Source organism: Vicugna pacos, unplaced genomic scaffold, assembly GCF_048564905.1.
Source record: "Vicugna pacos unplaced genomic scaffold, VicPac4 scaffold_481, whole genome shotgun sequence".
Classification (NCBI taxonomy): Eukaryota; Metazoa; Chordata; class Mammalia; order Artiodactyla; family Camelidae; genus Vicugna; species Vicugna pacos.
In genome coordinates, this window is record NW_027329158.1 from 1 (window position 1) to 8,403 (window position 8,403).

Here is an 8,403-nt window from a genome sequence, read left to right on the forward strand (position 1 = left end):
ATATCTATGGATGTCACATATCAGGGCCTGCTGGAATGATCCCGCAGACCTTCCTTGTTGTCCTAGGTGCCGTACCGTGCCGGTGCCATCCAAAATGTAGCATCCGCCTTTGGGAGATAGTGCTGAAGGGAATGCTTCCTCTTCTCACGCTGTGGACTTGGACCACTCTCCCTTGTCCTCTCATCCTTGTGGCACGGGTGCACGAAGGCAACCACAGAGTTGTTGCGCATCCTGTGACTCAAACCAAACCATAATCCCAGCCCAGGTTATGAATGTAGCATATCCTAAGGCTTTTCATTCTGATTTCAAATTCAAGGCCCCCTGGATCCCTCAGACCAGATGCACGATATCTCTGATTCAGCCCCACACGTGCTCTATTGGCAAAATTCCCAATTGGTCCCTGGTCCTGCAGATGTACTGGGTGTGGCCATGGGACATATCGGTAATCGCAACCGCGCGACCAGTGTGGTTGATTTATTATTGGTACACAGTTCGGTTTGCTCTCTTGATTCGACCCACCACATCCCACAACGCACTCCAGATCCCTGAGACTCAGCGTGTGCCATCATCCGTAGCTCTATGCCTCACTGACCATTGCCTCTGCTACCTCAAATTTGGCAGCTTGGATCTTGGTCTCAGAATTAACTGTGGGGATATTTTGCGCTGGTTTCTTTGAGTTCTCTCAGCCAAGCATCTGCTGTGCACTCTTGTAAATCTCAGCACATCACCTTCAAACCCATGTCTCCTGTCCGCTTGAGAGTGTGCGTCCAAGTTAAACAGAGTTTCACCCTTGTTGCTCCATCACCAGGGGTCCGAACCTGCACTGGTTTCCATTCCCTGCTTTGCATTCTCCTGCTTCCAGGTGTCCTGAGGCCTCATCCTGTCTTTGGGAGTAACAGACCTCTCTTCGGCCAGTGTCCTATGCTAAGGGCTGGGTGAGTGGATGTTTCCATTGCTCTGTACATGGGAGCGAGTGAGTGCAGGTTGCACTTCTTCTCTGCCAACTGGGCATCGATGAATCAACACTATCCAGATACATTTCACAGAAATGTGATATTTGCTTAGCTCTTTGTTTCTATACAGCCGTGGTGGGAGGGATTGTCCGAAGACAACTATTTTGACGTTGTGTTGATATCCCATTTGCAGTCTTTAAGAAGTTTAACAGAACTCATTTACATGTTTTGGGAGTTATACGAAAATGGAGTTATTTTTTGAAACACACTAAATCGACCTAGAAGCCAGACTTGTCAATTTTGGTAACATTGTGTCAGCTCTACGGAAAAGCTAGACAGATAGAATGCAAACTAGCAGTCCAAACTGTTCAAGGGGTCATGTCAGCTCTTTAAGGTTGAAGCCTCCGAAACCAACAGGAACCATGAAATAACTTTTGGAAACACGGAATAACCCCCAACCTTGGATACACTTGTGCATGTGGTGCCCTTTATCCCAATGACACCTACTGGCCAATGTTGGCATTTCAAGGGGTAACATCCCTCTCTAGGAAAATACAAGAGGAAACAAACCAAATATATACATTTAGGTTTGAATCCAAAAGCACCTAGAGGCATTCTAGCTAGGAGAATCCTGCTGCAGTTATGCTAGTCTGTTGAGAACCAGGTGTTTTTCTATCAGTGTTGAGAACGCTTAATCATCCGATCCTGTAGTTTAAAGCCATTTAACGCAACCAAGTCTGCACCCCCATGATATAGTGCCCCCGGGGGCTTGACTCAAGTGAAAGACGATCCACATAAGCTGTGTCTTTAATGTCATTGGCGACTTTTACAGTTCAGTTCACTTTCTGACTTGTACTATTTACCTTCACTGTCTTGAAAAACTGAAGCCTAATACAGATTCATGTTCAGTCAAAGATTCCCCTCACTTACCACACTCCCTTCACCCCAGGGAAGACATAAACACAACATTTGCTGAATCTAGCAGAAGGACATCGTTTCTAGGTGTGAGCTAAGTATTCAAGTTTACCTATTTCAGCCGAGACTATTTGACCTTTAAGGTGTTCACTGTTGTTCACAGAGAGTGAAGCTGGAGGAACTCTGATTCTAGGAGGGGCTTGCTCTTCTCGTAATGGCTTCATTGCAGCTCAGGTACTGATCCTTCAAAATGGATGCCTGAGTGGAGGGGAGGGAAGGGCAAGTGCTCACTAGCTAGGCCCAAACCTGGGAAAAGGCTTACCTGGGCTTGTTGAATTTTGGTCTGAATGGCTTGGGAATGCCCCTTGGGACGTGTGGATTCTCACGACCTCTTCCAAGAACAGGAGCGTTTTGATCATCTCTGCCATTTCTTCTCCTTCAGACGTCAGGGACCTTGGACCCGTTATTGGAGAAGAGAATTGAGGAACTTCCTCAAGTCCACGTTGGCACTCCGTATGTTTCTGCCTGTATCAGTGAGTTTCAATATGTCTCATGAATGTCTTTTGAGCCTGGTATCCTCTACAGCTGTCTCCACGCCAGTATTCTCCATTGTAGCAGAACATCTCTCATCCATGTGTTCGCATCTCTCCTCAATCCGTGCAGCCAGCTTATCGGCCAGCTTCTCTTCGTGTCTCCCCTAAAGTCGACTTCACCAGGACTGGGCAAGTCTGAAAGGACCTCGGAGCCTGACCAGTAAGCTGATGACAGGCAGATCTTCCACTGTCTGCCCTTTCAGGTTCTGGAAACTGACCCGTGAACTCAGGTCTTTGGGCAGCAGCAGTATCTCGAACTGACACAGCTTCCCGGACCAAACACCTAAGCCAAGCTCCACAGAGGGCGGCAGCCCCTCCATCACACTGATCCACCCACAGAACTCTGCCCGGTTACCTAGGATCCAACAGCCACAACAAGCCTCGCGGTAAACACCAACATTCCACCTGGAATCCAACCGCTAACTGCCATCCCCAATGGCTGCTGCATCTTGTCAGTGTTGGGGGAGGGGCTGCATCCGACGAGAGGTTCCTAAGGTAAATGTGATTCTACCCACTAGCGTCCCATGGGCCTTTCTTCTTCCCTCTTTCCTTTTGTTCAGAGCTCTATGCACCGTACCAATGGAGGGAAGTGTGTCCCTTTTCAGTTGATGGTTTCACACGTCTTTAAACTTTCTAACAGTTCACAGTACACAGGGACCCACTAAAGGAGACTTATGTTCCTATAATATCCGTACACCCGGAATACATATGCGTCGCCTGATTTCTGCTGAAACACCCACACTCTCAGGACATGGATCCATTGGATTCATGGGGGCTGAAATTCCAAGAAATGAAACCAACCCCAATGTGCACTTTGCTGTCGGTCTCTTTTGCACTTAGTACACTTTGGCAGAGCTACTTGCCTTTGTTATAGGCTTCTTACATTTCTTCTCTACGTAGCCTAGAATATGGCATTCCTTCATCCTGTTGGAAGACATACAAGTCTACATCACGGACTAGGAAACCATTTGATTCCAAATCGGCATTAGTGTTAGGTCACGATATGCTCTTATGAATCAAAATTTACGAATATGAATGCACGCTTCTGATTTCCGAATACAAGTGTGCTGAGTACATGCAAGCCACGATACTGGGTCGATGCGTTCTGAATGACCCTTGACCTCACCTTGAGTATTTTCTTTTGAATAATCATGGTTCCCTTTGTATATGTCAGCCAACCATACCATTTTGGTGCTTGTTTGTTGGTTTGATTCTTTGTTGGTCTTCTTCTCGCTTGTTTTGCAAACACGTCAGGCCATGCATCTCTCCTTTCGCTTCAAACAGAGTCAAATAAGCTGATTCACTTAAGAGAGTGCTTCCAATCACCTATGATTTCCTGCTTCCCTCTCCCATCTTTAGGGTTTTGATGTCCTCCTTAAGTTCTTCTTCTTTCCTCTCTGCCACACATGCTCTTCTTGCATTTCCAATAATGGTTTCTTCTTTCCATTCCATCTTGCTGCTTTTCTATTCAGGGGAGTTTTCTCAACCTTTCTTTTGGAAAAACTTTTGAACTGCTGAATTCTTTTAAGATTTGCCGGTCTGTAGAATTCTCTAGCTCTGCCGTTATTTGAAATGGTGTTCATGTGGCATAGGCTACCCTAGGTGGCAGCATTTGGCCATTCAGGATATGGTCTGTGTCCTGGCACTCCTCCCTGTCCTGCAATATTGCTGCCGAGATATCAGCTGAAACCCCTCTGGAGGTTTCCTTGTGACTATGTTGTTTCCTCCAGGTGCATTTTAAATCACTCGGATATTCGTGAACTTTGTTGATTTGAATCATACAGCTGCTGGTAGGTCTATTGGGATTCCACCTCCTTCGGATGCTGTGTAATTCCTGAATTCGCATAGATGATTCTTTCTTGGCTTTCAGCAAGTTTCAGTCTGATTTTTCTACAGATAAATTTTCAGACACTTTTTGTTTCTTTATCTCTTGCTTTTCCATCTGGGACTCATGATTTCTATTCTTTCATGCCCTGTCTTAACCCAGGGTTCAACTGCAATGTTTTCATTTGTTTGCACTTGCTTTCCTATGTCTGCTTCTGACCGAGGTTTTTCTCTTCCCCTGTCTTCAACAGTCATTCACGCGTCCCTCTGCATTATCTAGTCTGCTCAGGACTGAATTTTAGCCCTGATATTATCACAACCATTGAGTTTCCTGATATTTTTGGCTCGTGTTGAGACTTTCTCTTCCCCTTTTCTGGTATTCTGCCTTTTGTGATTCTGAGACACTGGTGTTCTTCAGTGTTTTCCTGACCTTCATTTTCAACACTTGTTCTGGATAGCGTTTTGCAGACTAGTTGTTTGAAAGCTTATCTTTTGCGCCTTCAATATCTTTGGAACTGAAAATGGTACTTCCTGTTTCTTTTACTGTTCTTCTTCAACTCTACTGGTCAGGTAATATCAGGTATCTAATGTAGACTTCTAGGGCTTTGTTAATTGAAAATTTTAGACTCTTGTCTCTACGCAATTCCATGGGATTTCTGTGAGGACAATTTCTCCTAGACATTGATGCCATAACCTGTACCTGTGTGTGTTGTTTGGTATATCTCCAATTGCTGGTGTTGCATTAGTTGTGATGAACAACCCATACTACTTCGATTAGCATAACTTCATTTTGATTATACTTATCTCACACTTCTGAAAGTGCACAGGACACTTCCTCTTGTGGAAATGAAGCTTCTAAAAGTTCTCAGCTCTGCATTCTTCTCTATGTCATTTTGGAGTGTTTCCAAAACAGCAAACTGAGAGTGCTCTTCTGCTTTTTATTGCCACGGGAATGTCCCAATGAAATCAGTTCTTTCCAGAGCTTCTCTGTCTACAGAAACACCAGTGGAAGCATATCTATGGATGTCACATATCAGGGCCTGCTGGAATGATCCCGCAGACCTTCCTTGTTGTCCTAGGTGCCGTACCGTGCCGGTGCCATCCAAAATGTAGCATCCGCCTTTGGGAGATAGTGCTGAAGGGAATGCTTCCTCTTCTCACGCTGTGGACTTGGACCACTCTCCCTTGTCCTCTCATCCTTGTGGCACGGGTGCACGAAGGCAACCACAGAGTTGTTGCGCATCCTGTGACTCAAACCAAACCATAATCCCAGCCCAGGTTATGAATGTAGCATATCCTAAGGCTTTTCATTCTGATTTCAAATTCAAGGCCCCCTGGATCCCTCAGACCAGATGCACGATATCTCTGATTCAGCCCCACACGTGCTCTATTGGCAAAATTCCCAATTGGTCCCTGGTCCTGCAGATGTACTGGGTGTGGCCATGGGACATATCGGTAATCGCAACCGCGCGACCAGTGTGGTTGATTTATTATTGGTACACAGTTCGGTTTGCTCTCTTGATTCGACCCACCACATCCCACAACGCACTCCAGATCCCTGAGACTCAGCGTGTGCCATCATCCGTAGCTCTATGCCTCACTGACCATTGCCTCTGCTACCTCAAATTTGGCAGCTTGGATCTTGGTCTCAGAATTAACTGTGGGGATATTTTGCGCTGGTTTCTTTGAGTTCTCTCAGCCAAGCATCTGCTGTGCACTCTTGTAAATCTCAGCACATCACCTTCAAACCCATGTCTCCTGTCCGCTTGAGAGTGTGCGTCCAAGTTAAACAGAGTTTCACCCTTGTTGCTCCATCACCAGGGGTCCGAACCTGCACTGGTTTCCATTCCCTGCTTTGCATTCTCCTGCTTCCAGGTGTCCTGAGGCCTCATCCTGTCTTTGGGAGTAACAGACCTCTCTTCGGCCAGTGTCCTATGCTAAGGGCTGGGTGAGTGGATGTTTCCATTGCTCTGTACATGGGAGCGAGTGAGTGCAGGTTGCACTTCTTCTCTGCCAACTGGGCATCGATGAATCAACACTATCCAGATACATTTCACAGAAATGTGATATTTGCTTAGCTCTTTGTTTCTATACAGCCGTGGTGGGAGGGATTGTCCGAAGACAACTATTTTGACGTTGTGTTGATATCCCATTTGCAGTCTTTAAGAAGTTTAACAGAACTCATTTACATGTTTTGGGAGTTATACGAAAATGGAGTTATTTTTTGAAACACACTAAATCGACCTAGAAGCCAGACTTGTCAATTTTGGTAACATTGTGTCAGCTCTACGGAAAAGCTAGACAGATAGAATGCAAACTAGCAGTCCAAACTGTTCAAGGGGTCATGTCAGCTCTTTAAGGTTGAAGCCTCCGAAACCAACAGGAACCATGAAATAACTTTTGGAAACACGGAATAACCCCCAACCTTGGATACACTTGTGCATGTGGTGCCCTTTATCCCAATGACACCTACTGGCCAATGTTGGCATTTCAAGGGGTAACATCCCTCTCTAGGAAAATACAAGAGGAAACAAACCAAATATATACATTTAGGTTTGAATCCAAAAGCACCTAGAGGCATTCTAGCTAGGAGAATCCTGCTGCAGTTATGCTAGTCTGTTGAGAACCAGGTGTTTTTCTATCAGTGTTGAGAACGCTTAATCATCCGATCCTGTAGTTTAAAGCCATTTAACGCAACCAAGTCTGCACCCCCATGATATAGTGCCCCCGGGGGCTTGACTCAAGTGAAAGACGATCCACATAAGCTGTGTCTTTAATGTCATTGGCGACTTTTACAGTTCAGTTCACTTTCTGACTTGTACTATTTACCTTCACTGTCTTGAAAAACTGAAGCCTAATACAGATTCATGTTCAGTCAAAGATTCCCCTCACTTACCACACTCCCTTCACCCCAGGGAAGACATAAACACAACATTTGCTGAATCTAGCGGAAGGACATCGTTTCTAGGTGTGAGCTAAGTATTCAAGTTTACCTATTTCAGCCGAGACTATTTGACCTTTAAGGTGTTCACTGTTGTTCACAGAGAGTGAAGCTGGAGGAACTCTGATTCTAGGAGGGGCTTGCTCTTCTCGTAATGGCTTCATTGCAGCTCAGGTACTGATCCTTCAAAATGGATGCCTGAGTGGAGGGGAGGGAAGGGCAAGTGCTCACTAGCTAGGCCCAAACCTGGGAAAAGGCTTACCTGGGCTTGTTGAATTTTGGTCTGAATGGCTTGGGAATGCCCCTTGGGACGTGTGGATTCTCACGACCTCTTCCAAGAACAGGAGCGTTTTGATCATCTCTGCCATTTCTTCTCCTTCAGACGTCAGGGACCTTGGACCCGTTATTGGAGAAGAGAATTGAGGAACTTCCTCAAGTCCACGTTGGCACTCCGTATGTTTCTGCCTGTATCAGTGAGTTTCAATATGTCTCATGAATGTCTTTTGAGCCTGGTATCCTCTACAGCTGTCTCCACGCCAGTATTCTCCATTGTAGCAGAACGTCTCTCATCCATGTGTTCGCATCTCTCCTCAATCCGTGCAGCCAGCTTATCGGCCAGCTTCTCTTCGTGTCTCCCCTAAAGTCGACTTCACCAGGACTGGGCAAGTCTGAAAGGACCTCGGAGCCTGACCAGTAAGCTGATGACAGGCAGATCTTCCACTGTCTGCCCTTTCAGGTTCTGGAAACTGACCCGTGAACTCAGGTCTTTGGGCAGCAGCAGTATCTCGAACTGACACAGCTTCCCGGACCAAACACCTAAGCCAAGCTCCACAGAGGGCGGCAGCCCCTCCATCACACTGATCCACCCACAGAACTCTGCCCGGTTACCTAGGATCCAACAGCCACAACAAGCCTCGCGGTAAACACCAACATTCCACCTGGAATCCAACCGCTAACTGCCATCCCCAATGGCTGCTGCATCTTGTCAGTGTTGGGGGAGGGGCTGCATCCGACGAGAGGTTCCTAAGGTAAATGTGATTCTACCCACTAGCGTCCCATGGGCCTTTCTTCTTCCCTCTTTCCTTTTGTTCAGAGCTCTATGCACCGTACCAATGGAGGGAAGTGTGTCCCTTTTCAGTTGATGGTTTCACACGTCTTTAAACTTTCTAACAGTTCA

General features: G+C 46.2%; 1 long non-coding RNA gene across 1 annotated transcript; it reads left to right on the plus strand.

Annotated features, from left to right (window-relative positions):
- The first annotated feature begins 2,797 nt into the window (after positions 1–2,797).
- On the plus strand, positions 2,798–7,702 carry LOC140695590 (uncharacterized). Its single transcript, XR_012071243.1, has 3 exons — positions 2,798–2,956; positions 7,330–7,400; positions 7,609–7,702. It is a non-coding gene; the product is annotated as an uncharacterized lncRNA (long non-coding RNA).
- The last annotated feature ends 701 nt before the right edge of the window (positions 7,703–8,403 follow it).